This window comes from Delphinapterus leucas, chromosome 20 (assembly GCF_059928025.1).
Source record: "Delphinapterus leucas isolate spDelLeu-1000000601 "Yukka" chromosome 20, BTC_Dleu_Yukka2, whole genome shotgun sequence".
Lineage (NCBI taxonomy): Eukaryota > Metazoa > Chordata > Mammalia > Artiodactyla > Monodontidae > Delphinapterus > Delphinapterus leucas.
The window spans coordinates 34,171,613-34,188,240 of record NC_143148.1 but is presented as its reverse complement, the minus strand read 5'-3'; positions in this window follow the sequence as shown (position 1 = coordinate 34,188,240).

Below are 16,628 nucleotides of genomic sequence, written 5' to 3'. Positions count from 1 at the left end.
CATTAGAGATTGGCAAATCTATGCCAATAAAATGGACAACCTGGAAGAAATGGACAAATTCTTAGAAATGCACAACCTGCTGAGACTGAACCAGGAAGAAATAGAAAATATGAACAGACCAATCACAAGCACTGAAATTGAAACGGTGATTAAAAATCTTCCAACAAACAGAAGCCCAGGACCAGATGGCTTCACAGGCGAATTCTATCAAACATTTAGAGAAGAGCTAACACCTATCCTTCTCAAACTCCTCCAAAATATAGCAGAGGGAGGAACACTCCCAAACTCATTCTATGACGCCACCATCACCATGATACCAAAACCAGACAAAGATGTCACAAAGAAAGAAAACTACAGGCCAATATCACTGATGAACATAGATGCAAAAATCCTCAACAAAATACCAGCAAACAGGATCCAACAGCACATTAAAAGGATCATACACCATGATCAAGTGGGGTTTATTCCAGGAATGCAAGGATTCTTCAATATACACAAATCAATCAATGTGATACACCATATTAAAAAATTGAAGGAGAAAAACCATATGATCATCTCAATAGATGAAGAGAAAGCTTTCGACAAAATTCAACACCCATTTATGATAAAAACTCTGCAGAAAGTAGGCATAGAGGGAACTTTCCTCAACATAATAAAGGCCATATATGACAAACTGACAGCCAACATCGTCCTCAATGGTGAAAAACTGAAACCATTCCCACTAAGATCAGGAACAAGACAAGGTTGCCCACTCTCACCACTCTTATTCAACATAGTTTTGGAAGTTTTAGCCACAGCAATCAGAGAAGAAAAAGAAATAAAAGGAATCCAAATCGGAAAAGAAGAAGTAAAGCTGTCACTGTTTGCAGATGACATGATACTATACATAGAGAATCCTAAAGATGCTACCAGAAAACTACTAGAGCTAATCAATGAATTTAATAAAGTAGCAGGATACAAAATTAATGCACTGAAATCTCTGGCATTCTTATACACTAGTGATGAAAAATCTGAAAGTGAAATTAAGAAAACACTCCCATTTACCATTGCAACAAAAAGCATAAAATATCTAGGAATAAACCTACCTAAGGAGACAAAAGACCTGTATGCAGAAAATTATAAGACACTGATGAAATAAATTAAAGATGATACAAATAGATGGAGACATATACCATGTTCTAGGATTGGAAGAATCAACATTGTGAAAATGACTCTACTACCCAAAGCAATCTACAGATTCAATGCAATCCCTATCAAACTACCACTGGCATTTTTCACAGAACTAAAACACAAAATTTCACAATTTGTATGGAAACACAAAAGACCCCAAATACCAAAGGCATCTTGAGAACAAAAAATGGAGCTGGAGGAATCAGGCTCCCTGACTTCAGACTATACTACAAAGCTACAGTAATCAAGACAGTATGGTACTGACACAAAAACAGAAATATAGATCAATGGAACAGGATAGAAAGCCCAGAGATAACCCCACGTACATATGGTCACCTTATCTTTGATAAAGGAGGCAAGACTGTACAGGGGAGAAAAGACAGCCTCTTCAATAAGTGGTGCTGGGAAAACTGGACAGCTACATGTAAAAGTATGAAATTAGAACACTCCCTAACACCATACACAAAAATAAACTCAAAATGGATTAAAGACCTAAATGTAAGGCCACACACTATCAAATTCTTAGACATAGGCAGAACACTCTATGACATAAATCACAGCAAGATCCTTTTTGACCCACCTCATAGAGAAATGGAATTAAAAGCGTAAATAAACAAATGGGACCTAATGAGACTTAAAAGCTTTTGCACAGCAAAGGAAACCATAAACAAGACGAAAAGACAGCCCTCAGAATGGGAGAAAATATTTGCAAATGAAGCAACTGACAAAGGATTAATCTCCAAAATTTACAAGCAGCTCATGCAGCTCAATAACAAAAAAACAAACAACTCAATCCAAAAATGGGCAGAAGACCTAAATAGACATTTCTCCAAAGAAGATATACAGACTGCCGACAAACACATGAAAGAATGCTCAACGTCATTAATCATTAGAGAAATGCAAATCAAAACTACAATGAGATATCATCTCACACTGGTCAGAATGTCCATCATCAAAAAATCTAGAAACAATAAATGCTGGAGAGGGTGTGGAGTGTTGTGCACTGTTGGTGGGAATGTAAATTGATACATCCACTATGGAGAATAGTATGGAGGTTCCTTACAAACTACAAATAGAACTACCATACGACCCAGCAATCCCACTACTGGACATATACCCTGAGAAAACCATAATTCAAAAAGAGTCATGTACCACAATGTTTATTGCAGCACTATTTACAATAGCCAGGATGTGGAAGTAACCTGTGTCCATCAACAGATGAATGGATAAAGAAGATGTGGCACATATATACAATGGAATATTACTCAGACATTAAAAGAAATGAAATTGAGTTATTTGTAGTGAGGTGGATGGACCTAGAGTCTATCATACAGAGTGAAGTAAGTGAAAAAAAAACACACAAATACCGTATGCTAACACATATATATGGAATCTAGGAAAAAAAAAGTCATGAAGAACCTAGGTGTACGATGAGAATAAAGACAGAGACCTAGTAGAGCATGGACTTGAGGATATGGGGAGGGGGAAGAGTAAGCTGGGACAAAGTGAGAGAGTGGCATGGACATATATACACTACCAAACGTAAAACAGATAGCTAGTGGGAAGCAGCCGCATAGCACAGGGAGATCAGCTCGGTGCGTTGTGACCACCTAGAGGGGTGGGATAGGGAGGGTGTGAGGGAGGGAAACGCAAGAGGGAAGAGATTTGGGAACATATGTATATGTATAACTGATTCACTTTGTTATAAAGCAGAAACTAACACACCATTTTAAAGCAATTATACTCCAATAAGGATGTTAAAAAAAAAAAGTCACATGCACCCCAATGTTCATTGCAGCACTATTTACAATAGCCAGGTCATGGAAGCATCCTAAATGCCCATCTACAGACGAATGGATAAAGAAGATGTGGTACATATATACAATGGAATATTACTCAGCCATAAAAAGGTACGAAATTGGGTCATTTGTTGAGACGTGGATGGATCTAGAGACTGTCATACAGAGTGAAGTAAGTCAGAAAGAGAAAAACAAATATCATATATTAACACATGTACGTGGAACCTAGAAAAATGGTACAGATGAACCAGTATGTAGGGCAGAAGTTGAGACACAGATGTAGAGAACAAACGTATGGACACCAAAGGGGGAAAGCCACGGGGTGGTGGGGATGGTGGTGTGATGAATTGGGCGATTGGGACTGACATGTATACACTGATGTGTATAAAATTGATGACTAATAAGAACCTGCTGTATAAAAAAAATAAATTAAAATTAAAAAAAAACATGACTCTCATACAAATGAGAATGCACCCAAGATATATTTATGAGGGAACCAGCAGGACAGTGAAAGATGGTGCAAAGCAGAATTAGAGGAAAAGGGATTTTATAGTCCATCAGAAAAGACATGCTTAAATCAGTTTGCTTCTTTAGAGACAACACTAATTACTATTCTGCAGGGCAATAAAACTGTAATCTTTGGGGTTATCTTTTCTACCAGACAAAAATCATTTGCATCTATACCGAGCAAAGTTCTACAAGCTAACACACAACTTTACAGAATCTGGGACCCAAGCAATAGGAAAGTTTAAGTCGAACTTTAAAGTTTAAGTACATCCCCCAGATAATGAAATAATAATTCAGAGGTGGTCTGTTAGACAATGCTCCAGCATAAGCTGAAAGGAGATGCATTCCTCCTTTTGCTTTATTTCCAAGTTTGGGATAATTTTTCTTAATATCCCTATTCTTTACTCTGGTTCCCCAAGAAAATTCTGCACAGTATTTCCTTAAGGGAAAGTGACCATGGTTTCTGTGGTCCCCTTGGAATCTCTCATCTTCTCATCTTCCTTCCCTCTACCCACATTCTAGGAAGGTGAGATCAGTCCCCAGGGACCTGGGTATTTCCAATGAGCTGTTATACCTGGCAAGGTCTCTTATTCAATATGGCCCTGCTCCTTCCTTTCTTTCTCTCTCTCTCCCCTTCCTCTCTTTTTTTTAAACGTATCATCCTATACTTTGATTTAATATGCTGCTTTTATTTTTTTTGGGCTGCGCTGCATGGCATGTGGGATCTTAGTTCCCCAAACAGGGATCGAACCCAGGCTCCAGCAGTGAAAGCGCGGAGTCCTAACCACTGGTCCACCAAGGAATTCCCTCTTCTTCCTTCCTTACTTACTTTCATTTTAAGAAATATATAACTGCTTTACTGAGATCTAACTCACTTACCATACACTCATTTAAAGTGTACAATTCCATGTTTTTTGGTTTGTTCACAGAGTTGTGAACTAAGTTTTAAAACATTTTCATCACCCCAAAAAGAAACCCTATTCCCATTAGCAGTCACTCTCTATTACCTCCCAGCTCCTGGCAAACAGTAACTTACATTCTATCTCTAGGTATTTGCCTGTCTGGACATTTTCTATAAATGGAATCATACAACATGTGAATCTTTTGTGTCTGGTTTCTTCCATTTAGCATAATATTTTCAAGGTCCATCCATGTTGTACCATGTATCAGAACTTCATTCCTTTTTATTGCCAAATTGCATTTCCTTGGGTAGACATATCACATTTTAACCAGTTGATGAACATATGAGTTGTTTCCACTTTTTGGATCCTATGAAAAATGCTGCTATAAACATTAGTTACAAGTTTTGTGTGGACATATGTTTCAGTTTCTCTTGGGTATATGCCTGGAAGTGGAAATTCTGCAGCATATGGTAACTTTATATCTGACTTTTTAGGAGCTGCCAAGCTGTTTTCTAAAGTGGCTGCACCATTTTACATTCCCATCAGCAGGGTAGGAGGGTTCTGATTTCTCCACATCCTTGTCAACACTTGTTATTATCCATCTTTTTGATTAAAGCCATCCTAGTATTACCTAACCAAGTTCATTTAAAGCCATCCTGATATTACCTAACCAAGTTCATTTGCCCGACGTGCAAAACACTGAGACGCCAAGTTTTGCAGCAAAGAAAGGGTTTATTTAAGAGGCAGCCAAGTGAGGAGATGGGAGAACAAGTCTCAAATCTGCGTCCTCGAAGGCGAGGGGCTTGGGATATTTATAGGATAAGGAAGTAGGTTGGTCTTAGGAATGGGGAAAGGAGGTAGGGAAAAGGTGAGGTAATCGGTATGCTGCTCAGGCATATCTGAGTTACATGCCTCTTCACGGGATGCATGTTCAAAAATGGAGGTGCTTAGAGGGGATGGAAGAGGATTGGATCTGGAGTTTGGGCTTAGCAGATGCAAGCTATTATATATAGGATGGATAAACAACAAGATCCTATTGTATAGCACAGGGAACTATATTCGATATCCTGTAATAAACCATAATGGAAAAGAAAAAAATAAAAGAAAAAGAAAAAATGGAGGCATTTAACGTGACCTGAGGGTGGAGTTTTCAGCCCTCTCATATCAAAAGGTCACCAAGCAGACACTCGCGCATGCCCAGTTGGAGGGTCAGTGGTCCTATCCAGTCTTAACCTGCTCAGCTCTAATTAGACATAGCTGACTCCGAGTTCCTGGGAAACAAGCTCTGGCAAGCTTCCTATTGTTTAGGCTATGTGCAACTTGAAGGACATGCAAGGTATTTTGTAGCAACAGTTAAAACTACCTTGATTAGTGAAGGCAGGTTACAGGTGTAATGGATTTAACTCCTGATTACCCACAGTTTCACCAGTGGGTGTGAAACGGTATCTCATTGTATTTTTGTGGCTTTGCTTCTTAAACCAGTCTTGCACAGAAATGAATTTTGCACACAGTCAAGGTCCTCAGTCCAGTGGCCTCAAGGTTTAAGTCTCTCTTGGTGAGTTAAGCCTGATGGATGAGTGAAGACTGCCCTGCTGAGCCATCCCACAGTTGGGGGCCCCCAGAGGGGCAGGGCAGCTAAACCAAGCCCTGCCCATCTTGGGGAAAGCATCTAGAATGCATGCTCTTCTGGCCAAGTGTGGATCATGTAAATACCCAGGTTGTGTGAGGCAAGGGAGGGGAGGAATGCAGCCTGGCCCTGGGCTGGACCGCTTCTAGGAGGTCCCAGACTTCTGTAAGCTGTCTTTTGACTACTGGCCAGAACAAAATGACCTCCTTCAACACCCTGCCACACCATCAGAGATTCCACCACTTTCCCAGAGCTAAGTAAATAAGTTGCTGCCTTTTCAAAAATGTGAATGCTTCTGGGACGAGCAGGCATCTTGCAAGAAGTCAATACCTTATTGTGAATTAGCTTATCAGATGGTCACCCACATCCTGCAGAGACAGGGCAGAGACAGAGGAAGTGGGAGTTTTGACTCACTGGGAAGGATGGGGGAGGGATGGATTGAAAAGGAGTAGCTCTGCTCAAGGGGTAACATTGCAGGAGGCTAGGACAGGGCCAGAGTTGGGACAAGGAGCCTGCTGGGAAAGGTTTCACCTCCATTCATCAACTGATAAACAGTGATCATTATTAGTGTATTATATGCCCCATGTCGTGCACTACATAAGTATTCTTTTTTATTTATTTATTTTTATTTTTCTATAAGTATTTTATTTTATTTATTTATTCATTTATTAACAAACACTTATGTAGCACTGTGTGCCACCACGGATCTCTCACACTCCACCCGCTACATCTAATTTATTACAGATTCCATTGGCTCTCCCTGAAAAATGATTTTGGAATCTGACCCTTTCTCACCACCTTCCTAGCCGGGGTGCTCACCCACTGGTTTACTGTAGGTCTCTCCCTCTGGTCTCCCGGCTTCCATACTTGCAGTCAGAGCAACCCTTTTAAAACGATGTCTCTCCTGTATTCGAAATGCTCCAGTGGCTTCCTATCTCGATCACTATAAAAACCGAAGTCTTTACAATGCAAGGCGCTACCTGAACTAGCCCCTCTTACCTGGCTGACGCCATCTGCCTACTGGCTCAGCCACAGAACTCCTGCTGTTCCTCAGACACACCTGCATGCCTCTGCTGGGGCCACTTCAAGGACTGCAGCGTTCTGCCTAGAACACTCTTCTCCCAGAATCTGCCTGGCTTATGCCCTCACTTGCTTCAAGTCTCAGCTTAAAAGGTCACCTCCTCAGAGAGGCCTTTCTGACCACTCCCTCCACCACCTAAAAGAGCCTGCGTATGCCGGATTTCCCACTGTCAGAAACGAGGGTTACAAATATAGAGAGGGAGAAAACTAGAATGAATTCTATGGTGTTAGATTGGAATTGGAGATATGCAGTGAGCTCACGGTTTCCAATAAACACAGATAGAGAAATAAATATAGAAGGAAAATAAAGTGTGTGTGTGTGTGTCTGTACGTACATATATACATATTCTCTAGCTCAGTCGACTGGAGAAGGCTTGGGAACAGCAATAAGAAATAAGAAAGAGTGAGCATATCTTGTGTTCAGATCTTGGTTTCTAAATACTCTTCTCCACTAAAAGGAATCAGGACACTTTGGAGAAATGGTTGATTCCAGGACTGGGGAAGCGAAAGTACAAGACGAACTAGGAACATTTTTTTTGTGCCAAAAAATAAGAAAGTGCTCGAAGGATGATGGAACATTGAGAGGATACAGGAGCCAGCTTGAAGGAGTTCCCACTAGCCACATAAGGGACAGTTTGAACATCAAAATAACTAATGACAAGAATTGATTGTAACTCATTGAATAAAATAGTAATCTATGAGTTCATACCAGCATAAAGAAATAAATAGAGAATTTGATGAAGACCGGGATAAGTACACAGTTTTCAGAACACTTCTCCATAAAAGATATATTCCTTAAAAAGGTAAAAAGAGTGACTTTACAGTGGAGAAATCTGGCAGACACTACCTTGATAATCAAGTGATTGAAGTTAATATCAAAACTTTGGGTAACAGGATGATAGAAATTGTATGTCACCTGACAGGACGCTATGAGAACATGGAATTATTTCTGTAATATTTCTGCCAAGGATACATAATCTGAATCAAATCATGAAGAGATATGAGATAACCTCAAACTGAGGATCAGGCTACAAAAGTACTGGCCTATAATTTTCTAAAATAAACTGAGGAACTGTTCTAAACAGAGAGTAAAGAGCCACAACTAACACTGTGTGGCGATGGATGTTACCACGACTCAGTGTGGTGATCACTTCACAACATATACATGTACGGAATCATTATGTTGTACACCTGAAACTAATATATGTCAATCATATCTCAATTTTAAAAAATGAGGGCTTCCCTGGTGGCGCAGTGGTTGAGAATCTGCCTGCCAATGCAGGGGACACGGGTTCGAGCCCTGGTCTGGAAAGATCCCACATGCCGCGGAGCAACTAAGCCCATGCGCCACAGCTACTGAGCCTGCGCGTCTGGAGCCTGTGCTCCGCAACGAGAGGCCGCGACAGTGAGAGGCCTGCGCACCGCGATGAAGAGTGGCCCCCGCTCGCCGCAACTAGAGAAAGCCCTCGCACAGAAAAGAAGACCCAACACAGCCCTAAATAAATAAATTTATTTAAAAAAAAATGAAACATGACAACTAAATGCCACTTGTGGTTCTGGAAGGAATCCTTTTGCTCTAAAGGACATTACTGGGCAAATGGCAAAATTAGAACAGGGTCTAAGGATTATGGGGTCAGCAGAATGACATGATTCTTGCACTAATTAGGGTGAGTCCAGCAATGCCACCGGTGTCTACTGTGCTTGCCACCAGGGCTATCTTCTCCCAACCATCTCTCTCACTGTGGTCTATGTCTCCTCCATTTTCGCAGTGAAGGGATTGGTCCCCACTTAGGGTTGTGGAGTTTTCATTTTCTTCTTGGGCTTAGATTGTGCTTTCTGGGGCTGGCAGATCATCCACAGGAAATTCTGTTGTACTTTGTGCTCTTGTGAGCAGCGGAGCTGGCAGGCCCCTGCAGTCATAGGGCCGGCCCATCGCTGGCACTTGGGCTTTCCATGTCATCTTCCAGTCAAACAGGAAGTCTTCTGCAAGCATCCAGAAATGATGCACTTCCTAAAACAAAAAGAGCTTGCAAGTGCAACATCTTTTAGTTTAGCTGGTTCTTTGTTGTTATTTTGTATGTTTTTTTTGTTATTCCTCAAGGTATATCCCCTAGTATCTGTTGGGGGAAATAAAAAGTATCAAATGACAGCCTCACAGCCTTCTAAACAGATGCCTTAGGGTCCGGAGAAGGGACAGTCCCACTGTATCCTCCGGAGGAGGGACAGTCCCACTGTTTCGTTTTGCCTCCGGCAATCAGAGCAGCTGGTCCTTCCGGACAGCAATGGCTTTTAGTATAGTATGGAACATTTTTCCTTTTGTGCATTGGCATCCTTCGGATGTATTGAGATGATCTCCAAAGTTCTGACGAAAACTGAGACCTCCAGGAAAATCTACAGACAAGGTTTGGAACTATCTTATGAATCAGTTGGATCTTTGCTGGTCAACCATCATCTATCATGAGCCTAACTAACTAGAAAGCTCATCAGAAGTGACCCAAAGAAGCAGATCTAAAACAACATCTCTTTTTTTTTTTTTTTTTTTGCGGTACGCGGGCGTCTCACTGTTGTGGCCTCTCCCGTTGCGGAGCACAGGCTTCGGACGCGCAGGCTCAGCGGCCATGGCTCACGGGCCCAGTCGCTCCGCGGCACGTGGGATCCTCCCGGACCGGGACACGAACCCGCGTCCCCTGGATCGGCAGGCGGACTCCCAACCACTGCGCCACCGGGGAAGCCCTAAAACAACATCTTAATATTTGGGTTTGTGCTGAAATTCTTCTGGATCACTAACAGTAAGAACTAACATTAATTGAATATTTATCATGTGCCCGGAATATATTGAGGTAAAGTGAGATTAAGCAATTTATAATCAGAAACACAGCTAGTAAGTTTGAACAAGGGTTTAACCTGGCTGGGAAATGGACCAAGCAGAAAGATCCAGCTGCCAAGCTTTCACACTTGACCACATGCTCCAGTCTACAGCCTCATGAACTGAATGACCAGCACCAAATGCCACCATGCTTCTATCAACCATTTTCTTCAATTCTGAGAGGATCCATTACAATCTAGTTAAGGATTAAATCTTACTTGTCAAGACTGCAGTGATGATATTTTTCCCTTTTAAATGTTTATGAAGATATGGCAATAAAACATGAGAATCTGAAAACAAAACAAAACAAAACACCAGGGACTTCCCTGGCGGTCCAGTGGTTAAGACTTCACCTGCCAATGCAGGGGGTGCAGGTTCGATCCCTGGTCAGGGAGCTAAGATCCCATATGCCTCGGGGCCATAAAACCAAAACATAAAACAGAAGCACTATTGTAACAAATTCAGTAAAGACTTTTAAAAAAATGGTCTATATCAAAAAAACAAAAACATCTTTAAAAAATAAATAATAACACCAACTGTAAAGTGACAAGCAAATATCTGGGATTTCTACTAGTGACATACTCGCAGGGGCCACTAATACTACTGGGTTTTGTTTGTTTTCATTTTTATTTATTTATTTATTTACTACATCCATAATGGAAGGAAATGCTCAATTTTATTTAGAGGTTAGTGAATAAAGATGTAATTTTTTTTCACCCAAGGTTATGAACCCAATGAGTTCTAGCCACTGACCCAGCCAGGTTAAGGACCCCTGGGTTAGTACGTGGTGAGTCTGACAGCCCAGAAATGGCTGCAGAAAAGGACCTGCAGAAAAGCCAAGGAGGAAATGATTCAGGCTTAAGTCAGGGCCAACTCTGTAGGCATCAAGACAGGAGGGTGGAAGTGAGCTGCCAGCTGGACAGAAAACCAGCTGGACTTGGTGATGGATGGAAGGTGGGAGTTGATGGTGATTGTGGACAATTTGGAAGAGCAATTGGTCTGCCCGGAAGAGGATAAATGTTTGCGAAGTACAGTGGCCTTGCCAGGGGCTGTGGTGCCTGTTACTGTAGAGTTCAGCCCACGCCCCTCCAAATGCCCACCTCAGTCTCTCGTGGGTGCAGCTCTCAGGGAGGTACTGCCTGCCCTTCAAAATAACCCCTCCACCTACCACTCACAACTGCGTGATGAAGGATCCATTCTTTAGGACTTCTGAGTCCAGACCCTCCTTCAAATGCAAATCCCCTTTAGAGAGATGTTATTGACATTTTAGTCTGAATGAGTTTATCTCTTTCCCTGTGAATAATAGGAGAGTTTGAGTTCACTAAGCTTCTCAGAAAAGATGGGTGATGGGGGACAGGGGTGAAAAGTGTGCCCCCTTTTGCAGTCAAACAAGGCTGAACAGGGCTTCCCCGGTGGTGCAGTGGTTAAGAGTCCACCTGCCAAGGCAGGGGACACAGGTTCGAGCCTTGGTCCAGGAAGATCCCACATGCCGCGGAGCAACTAAGCCTGTGCGCCACAACTACTGAGCCTGCGCTCTAGAGCCCACAAGCCACAACTACTGAGTCCGTGTGCCACAACTACTGAGGCCCATGTGCCTAGAGCCCGTGCTCCGCAACAAGAGAAGCCACCGCAGTGAGAGGCCTATGCACTGCAACGAAGAGTAGCCCCCGCTCGCCGCAACTAGAGAAAGCCTGCATGCAGCAACGAAGACCGAACGCAGCCAAAAATAAAAAATAAATAAAATAAAATTAATTAATTTAAAAAAAAAAAGGCTGAATAAAGAAGGACCCCACTGGAGCACCAGCAGAAAATTTCTGTTTCTAGTCTGGGCAGGCTGTGCCACATCTGCTCCTGCCCCTCTGTGGGGACACCTGCTGGGTGGAGGGTGGAGTGGGTCACACTTTAAGGATGATTAAGAAAAAAAGAATCAAAGTGTGTTATCCCTAAGCAAGTTGTGGGAATGGACCTAGGTGGAGTGCCGCCAGTGCGGCCCTAATGAACACACTTTATTCACCTGTCTGGAGCCTCAAAGACACACAGAAATGAGAGTCCAGCATTCCCTGTGGATTCCTCTGATTACAGAGAGGATTTAAGACCTTACTCCCCAACCCGCTACAACCTCCCAACTGGTGAAAAGCCCCCACTAACTCATAGGTTGTTGGGAGAAGGGCCAAGATAGTAAACAGCATGTAAACATTGGTTATTTTTTCTGACTACAAAAGAAAAATCAAGTGATTCCCAGACTCAAAGGCACTTGTATCTCCTTGCAGTTCTTTTTCTATACATTGGTTACAAGCCTGAGAACTTATCTACTAAGTATGTATATACACTTTGGTACAAAGCAAAGCAAAGCAAAAGAACATACATTGTATTGTATGTTATTGTATTATATGTTCTTATTGCAGAGGAAAAGGCCTGGAAGGATACACACCAAACTGTGGGAATGTCGAAGGAAAAGAAGAACACTCTTCACTTTTAACCTCACTGACTGAGTTTCTTGAAGAATGTTTAGTAACTATATTCTACTGTATGAGTGTCTTGTTGCTGTTATAACAAATTACCACAAACTTGGTGGCTTAAAACAACACAGGTTTATTATCTTATAGTTCAAGAGGTCAGAAGTTCGAAATGGGTATCATTGGACTAAAATCAAGGTGTGGGCAGGGCTGCATTCCTTCTGGAGTTGCTAGGTGAGAATGTGTCCTTGCCTTTTCCAGTTTCTGGAGGCTGACTACAATTCTTGGCTCACGGCCCCCTTCCACCTGTAGAGCCAGCAATTGCATCACGCTGACCTCTGCTTCCGTCTTCACCTCTACTTCATTGGCTCTCCTGCCTCTCTTTCCTTTATCAGGACCCTTGTGATTACACTAAGCCCACTTGGCTAATCCTGGATAATCTCCCCAACGCAAAATCCTTAACTTAATTGCATCTGCAAAGCCTCTTTTTCCATGTAAAGTAATATATTCACAGGTCACAGAGATTAGAAAGTAGAGATCTCTGGGGAACAAGGTGGAGACTGTGGCATTATTCTGCTTACCACAATTACTTGTGTAGTTTTTTAAAAACCTATTAAGAAACCTCATATAATAAAATTTTTCTCATCACTAAAAGTTCCTGATAATCATAATTTCTAATGATACCTAATATTTCACTGTAGGGATACACGATTTATTTAACTGGTCCCCCAATTGGGGATAGTTAGGTTGTTTTACATTTTCATGATTTTAAAGATGATGATTTTCATGATGAACATCTTTAGGTCTTTGGGGGGATATACTGAATCAGAAACGGACTTGGTGGTCAGAAAGACCAGAGTTCAAATCCAGGCTCTGCTTCAGTTATCCATGTCATTGGAGTCTTGGTTTCCACAACTGCAAAAAGGAGATCCTTACAATAGCTCCAACCTCACTGGAGTTTTCAACAGCTTTCTTGAGATATAATTCACATACTATACAATCCACCCAGTTAAGGGGTAAATTCAATGGTTTTTAGCCTCAGGGTTTTTGCAGGATTCAATGATATTGAACACACAAATTGTCACTACCATTAATAATTCTTTGATCATAATTGTCATCATTTTCTTGGGCCAGGTTCTAAGAATCAGCAATATAGCATAAAAGCCTGTAAACCTCTCAAATGTTTTGGAAATAGGGCTTGGAAAGATAGAAGGTGTTCTTGTGAAGGTTTTTTAATTTCAGAGGGGGGTTGGGGGTTATTTTTTAGTATTTGGATAGAATTTGGGGGCATAGGAGGAGCTGGTATTAAATTCTTGAGCCAGTTGACTCAAGATGCCCTTTTTCATTCTCCCTTGTGTAACCCTGAATTATGCTCATCCTCAAACCCACCCACACAGAGTAATTAGAGGAGGTTGATTCTGGTTCACTGAATGTCCCTACCCTGTCTGCCATCCCTGCCAAGCCACTGGCCTGTCCTTCTCCATATCCAAGTGAATCTTACTCCTTCAGTGAAAGCTGCATTGGTACCATCTCCAATCGCCCATCTTAATTCACACCAAGCACACTGCATGGCAAACTGGCAGGAAGGAGAGGAGGTGGGTCTCTACCAAGTCCATGGAGTGCCTAACCTACCTACCAAGAAACCACAAAAGCATACTCCATTTGGCCGTGGGAGGACTGACTGCAGGTTTCAGGGCTGAGTTAGCCAAGTGTCAGCCAAATCCAACGGCATTTTTCACCAGAGTGTGTGGGCAAATCCTCAGGCATCCCGGCAGGTGTGGGAGCAGGTTACGTGAGATGGGTGTGGGTTAGGTGGTGAGGGATGAGAGAAAGGTGCAGGGAGGGTAGGTGGGGTCAGAGGTGGGTGAGGGTGGAGGTAAGGAATGGAACCCCAGCTGGGACTGGACCTAGTAGTTAGACCAGTAGTTTGGAACGCTTTTTGGGCCATGGGCTCCTTTGAGAATCTGATGGATGCTAAGGACAGAATGCACACACACCCATATGCATAAACACACACACACACACACACACACACACACACACTGACCCACAAATTTGCACAGTGTCAAGGTTTCCTTGAACCTAGGAAGCTCATCCAGGGCTCAGAATTGAAAACCTCCGGTCTAGACTAGTTCACAGGCACTTGTCAGAAAGAAATCCTAAGGCTGCATTAAGAATTTGAGAACGTTTGTATCTTCTCATGCAACAGAGATTTAGGGAGGTTTGCAGGTTTGGGAATTAAATTCCAAAGCCCACTTATTCCATAAATGCTTTATTTATTTTTTTCCAGTTTTTATTTTGAAAATTTTCAAAGTACCAAAAAATTGCGAGCTTGTGTAGTCCAATCACATCCTCCAAATGTCAACATTTCTCTCTAATCTCTCCCCTCTTCCTTGCATGCTTGTGCTTTCAGGAACCCATGTTTTTCTGGGGAACCATTTGAGAGTAAGTTGCAGATATTATGATACTTCATCCCTAAACACTTGGCATATAACTCCTAAGATCAAGAGAGTCTCCTGCCTAACCACAACGTAATCCTCACACTCATAAAATTTGACATTGATACAATACTTTTATGTAATATACATCCTATATTCAAATTTCCTCAGTAGTCCCAATACGTAGGGTCCTTTTAGCTGTATTCTTTCTCCTTCCCTTCCTCCCTCCATCTCTCTTTCCTTTCCTTCCTACCTTTTTCATTCAGGATCGAATCCAGAATGATACACTTCATTTAGTTATATCTCTCAGGCTCTTTAATCAAGAGCACTACTCCAGAGTTTTGGTTTTTTGTTTTGTTTTCTCTTGTGACACATCTTTTTGAAGAGTCCAGGCTAGTTGTTTTGCAGAATGCTCCCCAGTTTGGATTTGTCTGGTTAAAGTTAAAATCTGGGGGCAAATGTTGTGTCCCTTCTTGATGCATCACATCAGAGGGTCAGTTAGTTCCTTACTGATGATGTTAAGTTTGATTCATGATTAGCGTGATGACCTCCAGGTTGCCCTTTGTAATTAATACATGCTCTGTAGGGTAACACTGTATTCATTGAAAGCCTTGAGCTGTGGCAGGTGCTGGATGAGACAGTGGTGAGCAACCAGACTCAGTTTTTGTTCTCATGCTGTTTCTACAGTGGAGGAAACAGACAAAAACCTAGGAAACAAATAATTAGAAAATATGCAGTTTTCTGAAGAATATGGATGCGTGCTGGGATACAGCAGTATCAACTCTAACATTTAAAGTGAACTTAAAGGTGAGACTTGAAGAGGAAAAAGGAGTCAGGCATAGGAAGATGGGAGTGGAGGGGGTGGAGGTGGCCCTGGCCAAGCTTGGAGGGTAGAGAAGAACTGAAAGATGGGCATGTGGTGATCTCAAGGACAGAAAAGTGATAGGAGGAAGGCCCTGGTCTGATAATAATAATATTGAGCATGTAGTATCTGCTAGACACTGTTCTAAGTGTATTACATGGCTTACCTTGTCTAATTTTCCCCATAGCCCTGTGAAGTAGGTGCCACTACTATTTTTATCCTGTAAAATCTACAACACAGAGAGATTAAGTTATTGACCCAAGGTCACACAGCTTGTAAGTAGCAGGGCTGGGATTCAGACCTGGGATGGATCTGACTCCACAGTCTGTGCCCTTAACTATATCAAAAAGGAGGAAACAGGGTCTCACCTGGAAAACAGAATATGAAAAAGGATTGGAGTCAGAGCAACCTGGGCTGAGTGAGGAAGTTCTGTTGACAAAAAAAAAAAAAAAAAAATGTGGGATGGGAAAGCAAGAGAAAAGAAAGGCCCAGAAGATCAAAGAGAGAAGAGTGGGGCTTCCCTGGTGATGCAGTGGTTGAGAGGCTGCCTGCCGATGCAGGGGATACGGGTTCGTGCCCCAGTCCGGGAAGATCCCACATGCCGCAGAGCGGCTGGGCCCGCGAGCCATGGCTGCTGAGCCTGCGCGTCCGGAGCCTGTTCTCCGCAACGGGAGAGGCCACAACGGTGAGAGGCCCGCGTACTGAAAAAAAAAAAAAGTGTTCAGGGCTAGAAAACAACACAGTAAAATAGGCCAAAGTTTGGTTGGCTACCCCACCCTCAGTCCATGCCCCTAGCCTGTCCCTGCCGGCAGGACTCTCACAATTCTTCTCCTGCTCTCTGTGGTCCCAAACAAAACCAGGGTACTTACATGGTCCTAAAGTATCTCCCCACAAATTGCTTATTAATTACAAAGGGAAAAA